This window comes from Lissotriton vulgaris, chromosome 4_1, assembly GCF_964263255.1.
Source record: "Lissotriton vulgaris chromosome 4_1, aLisVul1.2, whole genome shotgun sequence".
NCBI classification, from domain to species: domain Eukaryota; kingdom Metazoa; phylum Chordata; class Amphibia; order Caudata; family Salamandridae; genus Lissotriton; species Lissotriton vulgaris.
In genome coordinates this window covers 770,858,179-770,873,194 of record NC_141691.1, presented here as the reverse complement: position 1 = coordinate 770,873,194, position 15,016 = coordinate 770,858,179, and the positions used below count along the sequence as shown (strand labels likewise).

At 42.2% G+C, this 15,016-nt stretch overlaps 1 protein-coding gene and 1 long non-coding RNA gene across 6 annotated transcripts in view; one reads left to right on the top strand and one right to left on the bottom strand.

Moving 5' to 3' along the window:
• Positions 1-211: 211 nt before the first annotated feature.
• Positions 212-14,855, bottom strand: LOC147722573 (uncharacterized). 2 transcript variants are annotated; one of them, XR_015309886.1, is made up of 4 exons: positions 14,729-14,855; positions 5,525-5,723; positions 2,887-5,045; positions 212-1,904 (listed from the first exon to the last, which is right to left on the bottom strand). It is a non-coding gene; the product is annotated as an uncharacterized LOC147722573 (long non-coding RNA). The 2 variants fall into 2 exon arrangements; XR_015309885.1 differs by having other exon boundaries at positions 413-1,904; positions 5,525-5,726.
• KDM1B (lysine demethylase 1B) overlaps positions 14,834-15,016 on the top strand; it is a 725,553-nt gene continuing 725,370 nt past the window's right edge. The window contains exon 1 of one of the 4 annotated variants that reach the window (XM_086965107.1): positions 14,834-15,002. The gene's annotated coding sequence lies outside the window, so the exon portion shown is untranslated. The remainder of the gene's footprint in view (positions 15,003-15,016) is intronic. The other 3 variants (XM_086965106.1, XM_086965105.1, XM_086965104.1) reach the window with 3 other exon arrangements.

The window sequence follows — 15,016 nt, the reverse complement described above, 5'->3', positions numbered from 1 at the left end:
ACTTGAACCTGAAACGCATCTGCAAATTTAGGAAAGAGCTAAAATAACACATCTGATGGTGTTTAAGTATATGATATAAATGTCAAGGCTCTTTGTAAATCACTGCTTGGGTATTCGAAAATTTTGATTTCCAAAAATGAAGAAATACCCCGTAAAGTGGTTGAAATATCGTGCTTTGTAAATGTTTGTTGAATGCGATTTTTTGATATAATTTTGTCTAATAAAAGTAGGTTATGTTTTATGTAAATATAAATGTCTGTAACGCACTGTGATTAAGTAATAGAACTATAAGTGTGTTATGTATGTTGTGTTTTTTCTCTCTCTGCCTATGAAATTTGATCTCAGATGAGAGTTTTTCTACATAAATAATAAGTGAAAGGTAAAATAAATACACCTGACCAGATTCAATTAATTTTGTTATTTGGTCTCTACAAAGTCATAAATGTTAAATAATATATGAAGGGAAGCATTCTATGTATATTTGAATTGATAACGGTCCAGCTTTCCCTTCTGTCCCACTAAGGACCTAACTCCCTTTTTTGAGCGTGACGTAGTAATGGGCACTTGGCTGGTTACACGTGCGAGGGCTGCACACGGGAGACTCCTGCTGTGTGCAGCCCAGGAGCTGTGCACAGATAGCCTGGCGCAGGAGGGACACTGTGGGATTGGGTACTGCCTCAATGCTAGAATACACTCATGGGAAGGTCACTGTGGTTTACTGTCTTTTCTGTAGTGACACCCCATTAGACACTTATGGGGAAAGCTGCCTTGGAGTGTAGCTCTACTTCCTCTTGGTCTAGAGACATTAGAGTTGTACCGATATACAGTGTAACCGGTGTGAAAAGAACAATCTGTGAAATGCAAAGACATATCTGTACAGCTTATGGGTCATCAAGGAATGCCATATATCTCGGATTCAGCTCAGAATCGGAGCCCAGGCCTTTTGTCACCCTGCTGGGCTGTGTTAATTACGTTTCTCTCCAGCAGCAATAACAAAGGCCTCCCCCCACAAAGGGAGCAGCTAAAAGTGCTTAAGTCAGCTCCTCAGGAGGAAATAGGTGGGGCTGACTTCTCTGCATCAATCAGCCAGCTGTAATCGTACGCCAGGAAGAGGGCCGGCCCAAGCCCATTAAACAAAGGAGGGAACCCAGACATCTGGACCGAAACCAGGAGGTGGCTCCTTTGAAGTTTTGCGGGGGAAGGCCCTGGCAGTGATGTCAGTGGGGCAGAGCTGAGAACCCTCCAGAGCTGATATGGCAAGTTACTCCTGGGTGACACCATTTTGAAATATCCCACCAAGCTGCGCAGGAAGGTTGGGGACAGGGGCAGAGAGGGGATGTGGAACATCAGGATAGTCAAGGGGTGCATCCCTGCTGGAGCCTCCACCCCCCCCTTTAAAAGTCCTATGAGGGAGAGAGAGCCCTTTTCCCCCCTTTAAGTCCTCTCATTCTGTTGTTCCTTCATTTCTCTTCCCATGCTTCTTTGTTCTGCTCATTCTTCCCTTATTTTTTTCATTGCTTCCTTTCTCTCCATTCTGTTTTTATTTTTTCTTTCTTTTTGAATCCTTTCCTTTCTTTCAAAGACTCAACTTCCATAGCAATCTCTCGATTTATTTTATTAGTTTGGGTTTCGTCATTGCCTCACAGGTGTACAGATAGGGAGGGAGGTGGCTGCAAAATATGTTTGCTTGTTCAGGGTTACCTAGTCTGCATGTGCCTATTTCTACTGGTCTTAGGGGTGTGAGGTGCATGTTAAAAAGTAGCTTTCTGATGTAGTCGTGTGTGAATTTGTGCATGCTGGGGAATGCTTGGGCATTTTGTTTATGTCTCGCTCCTGGGATGCCCTTTTCAATCCATTTAAAAAAAAAATGAACAATCTCTGGGCTTTCAGGAAAGCTTTAAAACCTGGTGTGAGACGGCATCCCGACAACCCCGACCGGAACACCGCCCTTCCCCGAACTTACCTCCTTCGCCACCCCCGGGACTGTATCCCCGGCCTCATAATGCCACCATAAGGACTCGACCTGAGACACCAGCAAAACGCCAGAGAGTCACACCCTTCTTTTCCCCACAGGGACCAACCAGAACATCGGGTCAGACAGCCTCAAATATCGCGGACTCCGGAAGCTCCGCCCCTTTGGCAGCGACAGCACCGGATAAAAGCGAGAACCTGGAAGTGCAAGTTGTCGGAGATTTGTGGCAGGAACCTCGGACTGGTGGACGCGAAGGAGAAGAGGCAAGAGACGGAGAGCAGTCGGCTGAAGCAGACGTGTGGACCGAAGAGTGGTGGAGTCCACAGGAGGTGGCTGTAGAGCGGCCGTAACTCAACGGGAGAGTTACGGCGGACCGCGTGAGTGCCTTTAACCTCACTAATTCTACTCACTAGGAGTCCCCTGTATAGTCCTTGTATAAATTCCCCTTCTCTTTAGAATCACGTCCCCTGCACTATATTATAATTGTATAGCACTGCACTGTGTGCCCCGCCACCTTCTTCACGTCCCGATCGAACACCCTTTCTTCTTCCCGCCCCGTATTCCTTCCTCCCGGTCCCTTCCTTTCCTCACTGTCTCGTTTTTCCGTTCCTCCCCCACACACCCGGGTGACGGTGAGTGTAGCAGAGATCCTACGACAAGGATAGGACTAACGGTCCCTTTTGTTTCTCTTTTGCTCCCTGCCCTCCGTGGATCCTCCACGTCGCCGGAGCCTCCGTTGGAACCGCCGAAGACCGCAACCAGCAACGCAGGCCCGGAGTGGATCCAGTACCCGGACGTCCTCCTTGTTTTCCTTGTGTTCTACCTTTGTGACTCTGCAATAAACCCCTACTATAGCACACTACATACGGCCTCCTCGCTTGCTTTTCCGGCCCGCTGCACACCCACCCTCACACCTGGCTTTTAAACTCCTTATGAATCACATCTTCTAGGTTTGGCACTGTTGAGGTAGGTTCTGCTGCACAAGCTTTGCACCAAGACACCTCCAGGTAATCTTTGCGCTTTATAAACAAATTAACATAACATTTTCACCTAGAGCACCGAAGATTCTAGGACTACCCTTGCCGATAAACCTCGTACAGTGCCTAGACCCCCCACAGATGAAACTGCTCATATAGTATGACAGCAGGCTGTCAGTTGGAAGCCCACCAGATCGTGAACTGAAGTAACCAGTTGCTGCGGGGAAACCATATCCTGACTACTGTGTCAGACCATACTCAAACTTACCATTTGGAGTCAAAACCAGAACTTTCACCTCTCCTACAATCGTACATCAAAGTAGGAGGACATGCGCGCGCCGCGACACGCTATCACAGACAGTGAGTCTCACCACGTTTAACTGCCAAATCCGGAATACCTCCCCCTTAGGACACTCCCCCTGCAAAGCACAGCTCTGCCTCCTCCAACCCGCACGAGATCCGTCAAACGTCACAGGACACCTGGGTATTTAGAAACATCACATGAGGCACGTGGTTTCTCCACAGCCAATGAGCATTTCCGAATATCTGCAGACGCTAACAATTGCCGACAAGGGGCGGGGATGCTCCAATTTGAGGTCACTTTACATATTATACTTCCTCCCTCTTCGTCATGACTGCCAGAGTATGTTCAAAGGAGGGATTGGCTAGCTTGCAACCAGACCCGGAAGTAGTAAGAATATGGACTTTTGTGGGTAAAGACACCATCAACGAACAAAGAACATTGGAGTCAATTTACCTACGGTCCGTGTAAGTAGCGGACAGGTGATAATCTTAATTTGGACAGTCTAAAATAATTTGGTAGTAAACGGACTCTGAGAGCGAGTGGAAGAATACAGGCACTGGGGCTCCTCGAGAAAGAGAGATGGTGACTGGGTGGGGCAACAGACTCTTAAGGATCGAATTACCGAGATACATGACAGAAGGGATGGCAATAGATCAGTAAAAAACTTTAGGTGGTTTATGGAATAACACAGTGGATTAAGCGCGCTTTGATAAAAATCAACAGTTTGGCTTTTGTACAGCGAGAATGTTGGTGTGTGCTATCAATACCTTTTGAATAAAAAACGAATTTACATTGTTTCTTAATCTTTCAAACGTGCGTGTCTTCTGATAATGACATGCTGGTTGAACGGAAACGACCAGTCACAACGCATGTTCTCTCGAGAACATTTAGTAACAAAGTGGCATTTTTTAAAGTTCAATGTGAGGATACGACATTGCCCATGTCAAAAAGGAAGATCATCCTGGAGTCATTCTGGACTCATCTGATGATTACAGTGAGGCTATTCCTGCAATTATCTGGGGAAGTCATCCCAAGCCATCCTGAAGTATGCCTGTAGGACAAAATATGTAAATGTTATGACAAACCTAGACTCATCACAAAAACTACAGTAGGATGGTGTTCTGATGGCTTCTACTGGCAGGGAGTGATTACCTTTTACAACTCCACGAATACTAATTGACAACTTCCGGATGAAGGAGAATTATTCCAGGATGGGTTCTAGCTAATTTAAGGACGGCTGTCATTTATTCCAGGATGATCATATAACCACTCCAGGATGGGAGTGGATTATTCTGGAATGATCCCATGACAGCTTCAGGATGGCTATTGATTACATCAGAATGGCCCCATTGTATTTTCAGAATGAGTGTTGATTACTCTAGGATGACGTGGTGAAAGGGGGGCATAGTTGTGGATTTTTGATGAAGGACACAAGCCACCCCTGCTAAAAGGGCCAGGTTTTCAAGTTTCTGCAAATTCATCCGCGAACTTGCATCACCAGGCTGAGAAGTTGTGCTTTCAGCATGAGCTTTGTTACCAACTCTTATACAATCCAGTCCACTCTGCTTGGCTTTTTTGTCCTTGCATCTTTTCTCTGCAATTTCTTCCTCTTGTAGTTCGCGTAACACCCTCTTAAGTCTACCATTGCTTCCCCGATTGCCACAGTCCATTAACATCTGCTTTTTCTCCAGTGCCCTTTGAAGTAACACCTGTTTTAGACCCTCTGTTGTGTCAGAAAAGCTTGCAATTATCTCTTGAAAAATATCCCGATTCATTAGACACTGTTTCTTCACTAAAAAAAAGCAAGAGAAAAAAAGATATATTTACATATAAACTTCAAAACAGAAAAGAACACATTGACCACTTGCAATATATCTTCACGCTCTAGCCATAATATATAAATAAAGAGGTATTGATAATAAAGGACACATGTACAATCTATCCATAACCAAGTTTTCCTTAATAGACAGTACCTATTGTAAGCCTGAACTTGAACCTCCTGAAAAAAAGTTGCCTAAATAAAAATAGTTTATCCAAAAATGGCTGCCTTATAGTAGTGCCACAAGCTAAACGTTTCAGTCCTTTTCATAAGTGTTACATTTGTCTGTGGAGAGCAATCCAAGGTATATGTGGGGACATGCATATTCATTTTTACTGTCCATTATTGGATTAATTAATCAAAAATGTAGGTTTTTACTGAAACAGGTTGGTAATTTGTACCGTTATCCTGCAGTTACAAAATAATTATAAAGGTTTACTTATTGTGCTTACCAGATGATTGGAACAGAATCGTAGCTTTAAAATCTCTCTCTTCGGTGATTGGCCGACCAGCTTCATCTACATTTTCGACTAGCCATTTACAAAGAACTTCCCCGGGATTGTCCAAAAGCAGGAAGTCACCATCTTTTCGAACACACACAGAATGATCGCAAGTGAAAAACAGGACGTTGAATGAAGCCTTGATTATGTCCTGCTAGATATAAAAATCAGGAATTAGTTTGTGTGTGGTTTAAGTTTCAGAGGTAAAATACAAAGCATATCAAACTGATTAACAGATTTAATTGGAGAAAAGCACCCCAAAAAGTACACTGACCTGGTGCAATTTCTATTGAATATGCCTAGATTTTGGACTACAAAGAAGTGTTTGGGCATTCACTTAAGGCCATTGAAGAAATTACCTAATAATCAACGTTATTTTCGGAGAGCCAGAGTGTATGCTTAGGTCTTGCTGCTCAGGAAAAATAGTAATAGCAAAGTAGAGGCATTATGAGAGAAATAGAAGAACTATCAATAAGTGAACTTTCACACTGGGGTTTGTGACGGGAAATCAAGTTACCTATCCCCACAGATGCATAGAGAGTCAGATGCCTGCTACCCTCTGCCCACCGGCACCCCCAACATGAAAGGATAAGCGTTATAAATGCAATAGGTTTCACCTTTTATTAAGCTAAAGATATTAGCTTTGCTAGTAGTATTGTACGTTAATTGTGCAATATGTAATGGCTTTATAAATGAAACAAAAGGCATTACAATGGCAAATACATAAAGCAAAAGCATTGGCATAGCCAATAGGTCTCCCCTCTGGGACCTTATAAGTGTTTTGCCAGAGGTGTTTGGAAGTTTGGTAAGAGATGCAATGTAACATAAAGGGATCCCATACCTCAGTGACACATGCAGTACCCGCAGTTCAAACGAGAAGAGGGCATGGGGAAACCTCTTATAAGATCTCAATCAATGGGGAAGGCACGCGTTACTGCAACTTGTGCGTGCTTTCACCTTAATGGGGGGGGGGGGGGGGGGGGGGGGGGGGGAGAGAAAAAGAAGAGAGAGAGAGAAGAAAAAAAGGAGAGAAAGAGAGAGAGAGAGAGAGAGAGAGAGAGAGAGAGAGAGACAGAGAGACAGAGAGACAGAGAGACAGAGAGACAGAGAGACAGAGAGACAGAGAGACAGAGAATGAATATCTCAGGGCTCGATCCCTCAGCACTTTAGCAGTAGGTCAGGTTGTAACTGGATAATATATGGCTGGGATCGATAGTGGCAGATGTAACAAGACCTGCTTCATTTTTACGGAGGTCTTAGCGGTCAAGGTAAATTAGCGCAAACAGGGAATACGTAATTGGCCCTGTCTCAATAATATATACAAACAAGTTAAAAACATTGCATGCACATGGAACGAAACCAGAATGATAGGCTGTTTTGCGAAAGTAGATATTGCAAGATGTAGGAATGCGTCGGACTATGTTTCCTAAATAGGACGTAAACTGTGGTGTTGTCGTGTCATACCTGGAATCAGGAACACTGCTGGGTTCCGGATTGGAACACTGTGAAGGGTTGTAGAACCAGAGAATTTCCTCCAATTGCTAGCACCATTGGAAGACTTTAAGCCGGACGGAACTCTAGACTCTGGGGACACCTCCTTGGGCCACAACCACCTTGGAACCTTTACCACTTTAGACAAACTCCACACGTTACCATCTGAAAGCTCAACAACCTGTCTTCCAACACGCGTGACCATCAAAGGACCAGAATACCGTGACTCACCAGACTTGACATATCTACACTTCTTAACACGGACCCAATCATTGACACAGAACTGGGAAGAATCACTACATAGAGCACGATCAACCTCAACGGCCCTTCCTGTACCAAGCATCCTCATCCAAGGCTGACTCATGTTGGAGCCACTCCTCCTCCCTCTCATCTTCTCAAAAGGAGACAGATCACCCATACTCCTAGGTGTGTTTCTGTAACACCACAGGACTTCACTAATTGTCTGTTTACAATCTCTACCATTCATCAAGGCTAATTGAAGGCCCTCCTCAAACACCCTGATCCACCTCTCAACAATGCCATTACTTTTGGGATAATAAACCGACACACGTTTATGTTTAATACCATGACGCTCCAAAAACTCCTTCATCTCCTGGGATACAAATTGCACACCATTGTCAGTAGTAATAGACTCTGGAAAACTCTCCCTTTCAAACACTTCATTTAAAAACTTGATCACCACACTAGATGTTATGTTAGAAACCATTTTTACCTCAGGCCACTGAGACAACTGATCTATCAAGATCATAGCATACATCACACTCTTGTTAAATGACAAAGGACCACCAATTTCCAATGATACACTTTCCCAAACCTGTGAAGGTCTAGAAATGGGAAATCGTTCATACGCAATATGCTTTTGAGACTTATCACTCAAACAACAATCCATACAGTCTCTGACATGCCGTTCTATGCACTTATCCATCCCTGGCCACCAGAATTCACTTCTAATCCTCCTTTTCATAGATGTCATTCCAGGATGCCCCTCATGAGCCATTTCTAAAATCTTAGGTTGTAATTCCTGAGGCACCACTAATTGCAGACCCCTAAACAATACTCCTTCAACCACAGACAACTCGAGCAACGTGAAAGAAAGGAAGAATATCAGACAACAAAACTTTGCGTGGCCACTGGGTTTTTACAAAATTACAAATATCACTAAAAACAGAGTCACCACAACACGCCAATTTCCATGCATCCTCATCAACACAACCTTTGGAAATTACACAAATTGACATAACATTATCATCATCCTTGTCTTCTTCAACAATATTGTCATCAGGCACAGGCAATCTAGATAAACAGTCAGCTAACACATTCCTAACACCAGGGATATACTCCACTTTAAAATGAAAATCTTGAAGCTTGTATTGCCATCTAGCAATCCTTGAAGTCGCTTTTCCACAACCTTTCGTAGTAAATAAATCCACTAAAGGACGATGGTCAGACCAGAGTTTATAAACAGTACCGTACACATACTTGCGGAAATACTCTATACCCCACCAGCAAGCAAGAGCTTCCTTTTCTAAAGTAGAATATTTGCACTCAGCATCCCTTAAAGGTCTTGATGCGAATCCAATTGTTACCATTTGACCCTTTAGACGCTGCATTAAAACTGCACCAATACCCACATAACTTGCATCAGTGATGATAAATGAACAATGTGCAGTATTAAACGTTGCTAAAGCAGGTGCAGATGCAATGTTTTGCTTCAACAACATGAACTCTTTTTTGCAATTTTCATCCCAAAGAAATTGAATATTTTTTTTCATCAAGTTCCTCATGTTTGCAGTCTTATCAGAGAACAGGGGAATAAATTTGGAGTAATATTCGGCAAGCCCCAAGAAAGACCTGAGCTGATCTTTATTCACAGGGTCTGGAGCAAATTCAACGGCCTTGACTAAATTCATTTTCGGGGAAATGCCCTCCTTACTAATAGTATGTCCCAAATAGTCAACAGAAGACACACCAAATTTACATTTTCTTTTGTGAGTGTGAGACCACTATCTTGCAACACACATAATACCTTATACAAAATTTCAGAATGATCAGATGGATTAGATGCAAAGATCAAAATGTCGTCCTGGAAGTACAAGACATTATCGAAATCCTTAAAAAGGCTGTGCATCACTCTTTGAAAGATAGAAGATGCTGATATTAGACCAAAAGGCATCCTTTTGTACCTGAAAGCACCTTCAGAAGTGATGAAAGACGTCAAATGCTTACTGTCCTTGTGTAACGCTATCTGGTGATAAGCATTAGACAGGTCTAATGTAGAAAAAATGGATGCCCCCTTCAATTTTGTGAACATTTCATTAATATTAGGCAACGGATGTCTATCCACCCATACGTTCCCGTTTAAATCTCTTAAATCCACACAAAGTCTCACTTTGCCGTTGGGCTTGTGAGCGACAATGACTGGGGACAACCAAACAGAAGATTCTATCTCCTCAATGACATCTAAATCACATAATCTTTTGAGTTCAGACTTTACAGCATCTCTTAAATGTAAAGGGACATTCCTAACTTTATGGACTTTTGGTACAGCATCTTCCCTAAGAATGATTTTATGTTCAAAGTTTTTTAAGAGACCTAATGCAGATGTAGAAAAAACAGAAGGAAACTTCTTTTCACACTCAGAACCGAGATCAGACTCTACACTCATGACCAGGTCTGAATAACCAAGCACTTGTTAAGGATGATTGGGATCCAATTTTATCATTAAGTCCCTCTGTTGAGGCCATCCCAATAAACAAGAGCCATCTTTTGCCACATAAACCTTGGAATTAATGGTTTTACCCTTGAAACTTAGGGATGTTGTAAAAAAACCAAGAATTTCAATGGGTTTCTTCCCATACCCAAGTAACTTTATGTCTGGAGGAGATAATTTTAAACCCGGAAACTCTTTTACCCATTCCTCGCCAATGAGAGTACGTTTTGCCCCAGAGTCTGCCATAACACTGATATCCTTCCCTCCAACATTTACAGTGCAATATGGGGACTCTTTATCACACGCATTAACTTCATACACTGCAAAAAGAAATTCCTCTTCTAAGTAATCGTCATCAATTTCATTAACATGCTCATCAGAACTTTTTTTTTAACAAAACCCTTACTTTTAAACTTGTTCTTATTTTTACACATTTTACTAAAATGACCTTTCAATTTGCAATATCTGCACACTTGTCCAATTGCCGGACATTTTCTGTCATTCGCTAGGTGATCCGGACTACCACATTTGAAACATGCATATTCTTTCCCCTCTTGGAATGGTTGGTTTCTGTTTCTAAATGAAGTTCTTTCTCAAAGTTAGATTTCTTTACAATATTGACTTCAGCAATATTTCTTTCTGCAAGTTCTTTCACACCCAGTTTCATGTTCTCAAAACGATGTGCGATATCTAACGCTTTGTCTAAAGTCAGATCCTCAGTGTCTAAAAGTTTTCCTTGAAGCTTGACATCAGCAATTTTGTGGACCATTTGATCACGCAACATTTGATCATGAAAGGTTGAATAATTGCACTTAGATGCCAAAACTCTCAATTCATTCATAAATGAGTCAACAGATTCACTTGGTAATTGACCTCTACTCAAGAATTTATTACGGGCAACTACAACGTTGACTTTCTTAATATATTGTTTATCCAACTGTTTGATCGCTTCCTCGAAAACATCTATCACTTCTTCAGAAGATGTTACACTACCTGCAGACAAAGGTAAATGACTTAAGACAGGTCTTCCTTCAGCACCTAAACAGTGTTTTAAAATAGCTAGTTTCCGTTTATCGGTGTAGTCATCTCCACCAATAGCTTCAATGTAAGCATGAAAACCTTCTTTCCATCTTTTCCATTCAAGAATAGGTTCACCTGGATTTGGTAGAAAATGAGGTGGAACTGAAAAACTTTCCATTTTGATAAAGCAAAAACCTAAAATAAATTAGTAGGTGAATTGTAGTGTTCCTTATTGAATTGGGTCGTTTTCCTTTTTTTTTTTTTTTTATTATAAAGGCAATACCAAACTTTCTCGCAGTGTTAATACCAAATGCAAAACTTTTAAACGATCGATGAAAGGCTAAACACGTGATATTATCACGTTCTCATTGCATTTCATTAAATTATATCCCAAAAGATGGCCGCCATGCGTCAAAATGCGTGATAAAACGTCGTGACGTCACGCGCATGCGCACAGGCTTGAACTACAAGACTTGCGTAGTTTCAAAGCACCAACATTCGACTCCAGAAAATGCCCAAAATAGAAAATATAAGTCACAGATGGGCACAAAACCGTGGCGATTTCACCTGTTTGATTCCGTTATGGTCTGTGACACAGCGCGGACAGCTCCGACAGCTTTCATGGACAGTTCGTGATCCTCCGCATCCAACGAAAAACTACGATGCAGGTAGGGACTCCAGGCTTATTCAAAAGTTCTTGCCCAATCGTCGCCAGTGAAATGAAGGTAATTTCTTCTGTTGACTATTTGGGACATACTATTAGTAAGGAGGGCATTTCCCCGAAAATGAATTTAGTCAAGGCCATTGAATTTGCTCCAGACCCTGTGAATAAAGATCAGCTCAGGTCTTTCTTGGGGCTTGCCGAATATTACTCCAAATTTATTCCCCTGTTCTCTGATAAGACTGCAAACATGAGGAACTTGATGAAAAAAAATATTCAATTTCTTTGGGATGAAAATTGCAAAAAAGAGTTCATGTTGTTGAAGCAAAACATTGCATCTGCACCGGCTTTAGCAACGTTTAATACTGCACATTGTTCATTTATCATCACTGATGCAAGTAATGTGGGTATTGGTGCTGTTTTAATGCAGCGTCAAAAGGGTCAAATGGTAACAATTGGATTCGCATCAAGACCTTTAAGGGATGCTGAGTGCAAATATTCTACTTTAGAAAAGGAAGCTCTTGCTTGCTGGTGGGGTATAGAGTATTTCCGCAAGTATGTGTACGGTACTGTTTTTAAACTCTGGTCTGACCATCGTCCTTTAGTGGATTTATTTACTACGAAAGGTTGTGGAAAAGCGACTTCAAGGATTGCTAGATGGCAATACAAGCTTCAAGATTTTCATTTTAAAGTGGAGTATATCCCTGGTGTTAGGAATGTGTTAGCTGACTGTTTATCTAGATTGCCTGTGCCTGATGACAATATTGTTGAAGAAGACAAGGATGATGATAATGTTGTGTCAATTTGTGAAATTTCCAAAGGTTGTGTTGATGAGGATGCATGGAAATTGGCGTGTTGTGGTGACTCTGTTTTTAGTGATATTTGTAATTTTGTAAAAACCCAGTGGCCACGCAAAGTTTTGTTGTCTGATGATATTCTTCCTTTCTTTCACGTTGCTCAAGAGTTGTCTGTGGTTGAAGGAGTATTGTTTAGGGGTCTGCAATTAGTGGTGCCTCGTGAATTACAACCTAAGATTTTAGAAATGGCTCATGAGGGGCATCCTGGAATGACATCTATGAAAAGGAGGATTAGAAGTGAATTCTGGTGGCCAGGGATGGATAAGTGCATAGAACGGCATGTCAGAGACTGTATGGATTGCTGTTTGAGTGATAAGTCTAAAAAGCATATTGCGTATGAACGATTTCCCATTTCTAGACCTTCACGGGTTTGGGAAAGTGTATCATTGGATATTGCTGGTCCTTTGTCATTTAACAAGAGTGTGATGTATGCTATAATCTTGATAGATCAGTTGTCTCAGTGACCTGAGGTAAAAATGGTTTCTAACATAACATCTAGTGTGGTGATCAAGTTTTTAAATGAAGTGTTTGAAAGGGAGAGTTTTCCAGAGTCTATTACTACTGACAATGGTGTGCAATTTGTATCCCAGGAGATGAAGGAGTTTTTGGAGCGTCATGGTATTAAACATAAACGTGTGTCGGTTTATTATCCCAAAAGTAATGGCATTGTTGAGAGGTGGATCAGGGTGTTTAAGGAGGGCCTTCAATTAGCCTTGCTGAATGGTAGAGATTGTAAACAGACAATTAGTGAAGTCCTGTGGTGTTACAGAAACACACCTAGGAGTATGGGTGATCTGTCTCCTTTTGAGAAGATGAGAGGGAGGAGGAGTGGCTCCAACACGAGTCAGCCTTGGATGAGAATGCTTGGTACAGGAAGGGCCGTTGAGGTTGATCGTGCTCTATGTAGTGATTCTTCCCAGTTCTGTGTCAATGATTGGGTCCGTGTTAAGAAGTGTAGATATGTCAAGTCTGGTGAGTCACGGTATTCTGGTCCTTTGATGGTCACGCGTGTTGGAAGACAGGTTGTTGAGCTTTCAGATGGTAACGTGTGGCGTTTGTCTAAAGTGGTAAAGGTTCCTAGGTGGTTGTGGCCCAAGGAGGTGTCCCCAGAGTCCCGTCCGGCTTAAAGTCTTCCAATGGTGCTAGCAATTGGAGGAAAATCTCTGGTTCTACAACCCTTCACAGTGTTCCTGAAAGCAAGTCTTCCTGTTCTTCTGATGACTCTGTGCCTGTCCAACGAGCACAGAGGAAATGTCATGTTCCTGTGTGGTCTAAAGACTATCAACTTTATAGGTGATCTGATTTGTGTATTATGCAATTTGTTCTCCAGTTATTCATACTCATGTCTTTTCAGAATTCATATTGTATATTGTTTATTTGTTATTGTTCTTTATCAATTGCTTAAGTCGCTCTATTTCCCTTTACGAAGGGGAATGTGTGGTGTTGTCGTGTCATGCCTGGAATCAGGAACACTGCTGGGTTCCGGATTCCATGGATGACAGTTACGACCCAGGCTTCACGTATAGACTGTTTTTCTATACCATCCAATAAATCATCTTTACTCTGCATTGCTGTCCTCGGAATTACCTTCATTTCATAAACCTCAATTGCCACAGGCAACCAGGCCTTTCAATTACACAAATAGCAAACAAAATAAGGAACCAGCATTACAACGGCTAAGTTATTTGAAGCATTTATCCTTATGCTTTGAAACGCAACCATGAAAACTGCCAATGTTTTAGAAGATGTGCTGCTCTGCACAGTACACAGCTTGGGGAACGTGACCAGGATTCAGCAATAGAGCACACATTCATTTAGTAATAAAAGCTCACTACAAGTTGCAAGGACACAAGTAATGCTCAACAATATACAATATTCACATAAATAAATGTGTTTAGCCTTCTTTGATTGACAACTGTTCAGTAGATCGAAAACGGTTCCATTTGGTCGAGAATCTTGAATACACGCAGGTGCGCTTGGAACCAACATGGGACCTACAATACACGGGCAGTAATTTATTTTTCCTTACGGCGAAGAACTTGCTGTAAAACACATTTTTTAGGCTTTTTGCAATTTTCCACAACTTACAAAAGCACGAACTACGTCACACATACACAAAAATACACATGCTCAAACACAAAAGGTGCATATTAAACAAGCAGGCTGGCTGATACAGACAAACATCAAACACACATAATACACACACATTGCAACGCAGGCATTAATTATAACACGTACGAAGCACACACATGCAGGGAGCTGCGTCTGAATTTGCCCCCTTAATGAAAACTCGTGCTTTCCGAAAAACGAGGAAGCTGGTCTGGGACGGAAAATGAACAGCTGGGACCGAGAGCGGAGGATCGATGCTGCTCTTTTTTAACAGCTGCAGCACTTACCTGAGTATACACTGGAATCGATGAAGGAAGTGGAGTTGGAAAAATAAGTAGACCGATGCCAATCCACCTGTCCCTTTAAAGGCCATTGCACTCACGCTAGTCTTCGTTCTTGCCGCAGAACAATGACTTCACTTCCGGCGCTCCCGATGTGCGTAGGCCTTTGCTAGAGGTTCCACCGGCTTCCGGTATATGAAAAGGTGCGAGAGCTGCTCTCCATTGAGGACCTGTGACCTGTGGTTCGAGTCCCAGCCAGCCGGGAGACTGATGGTTTACAGTAGGTGATTTTGG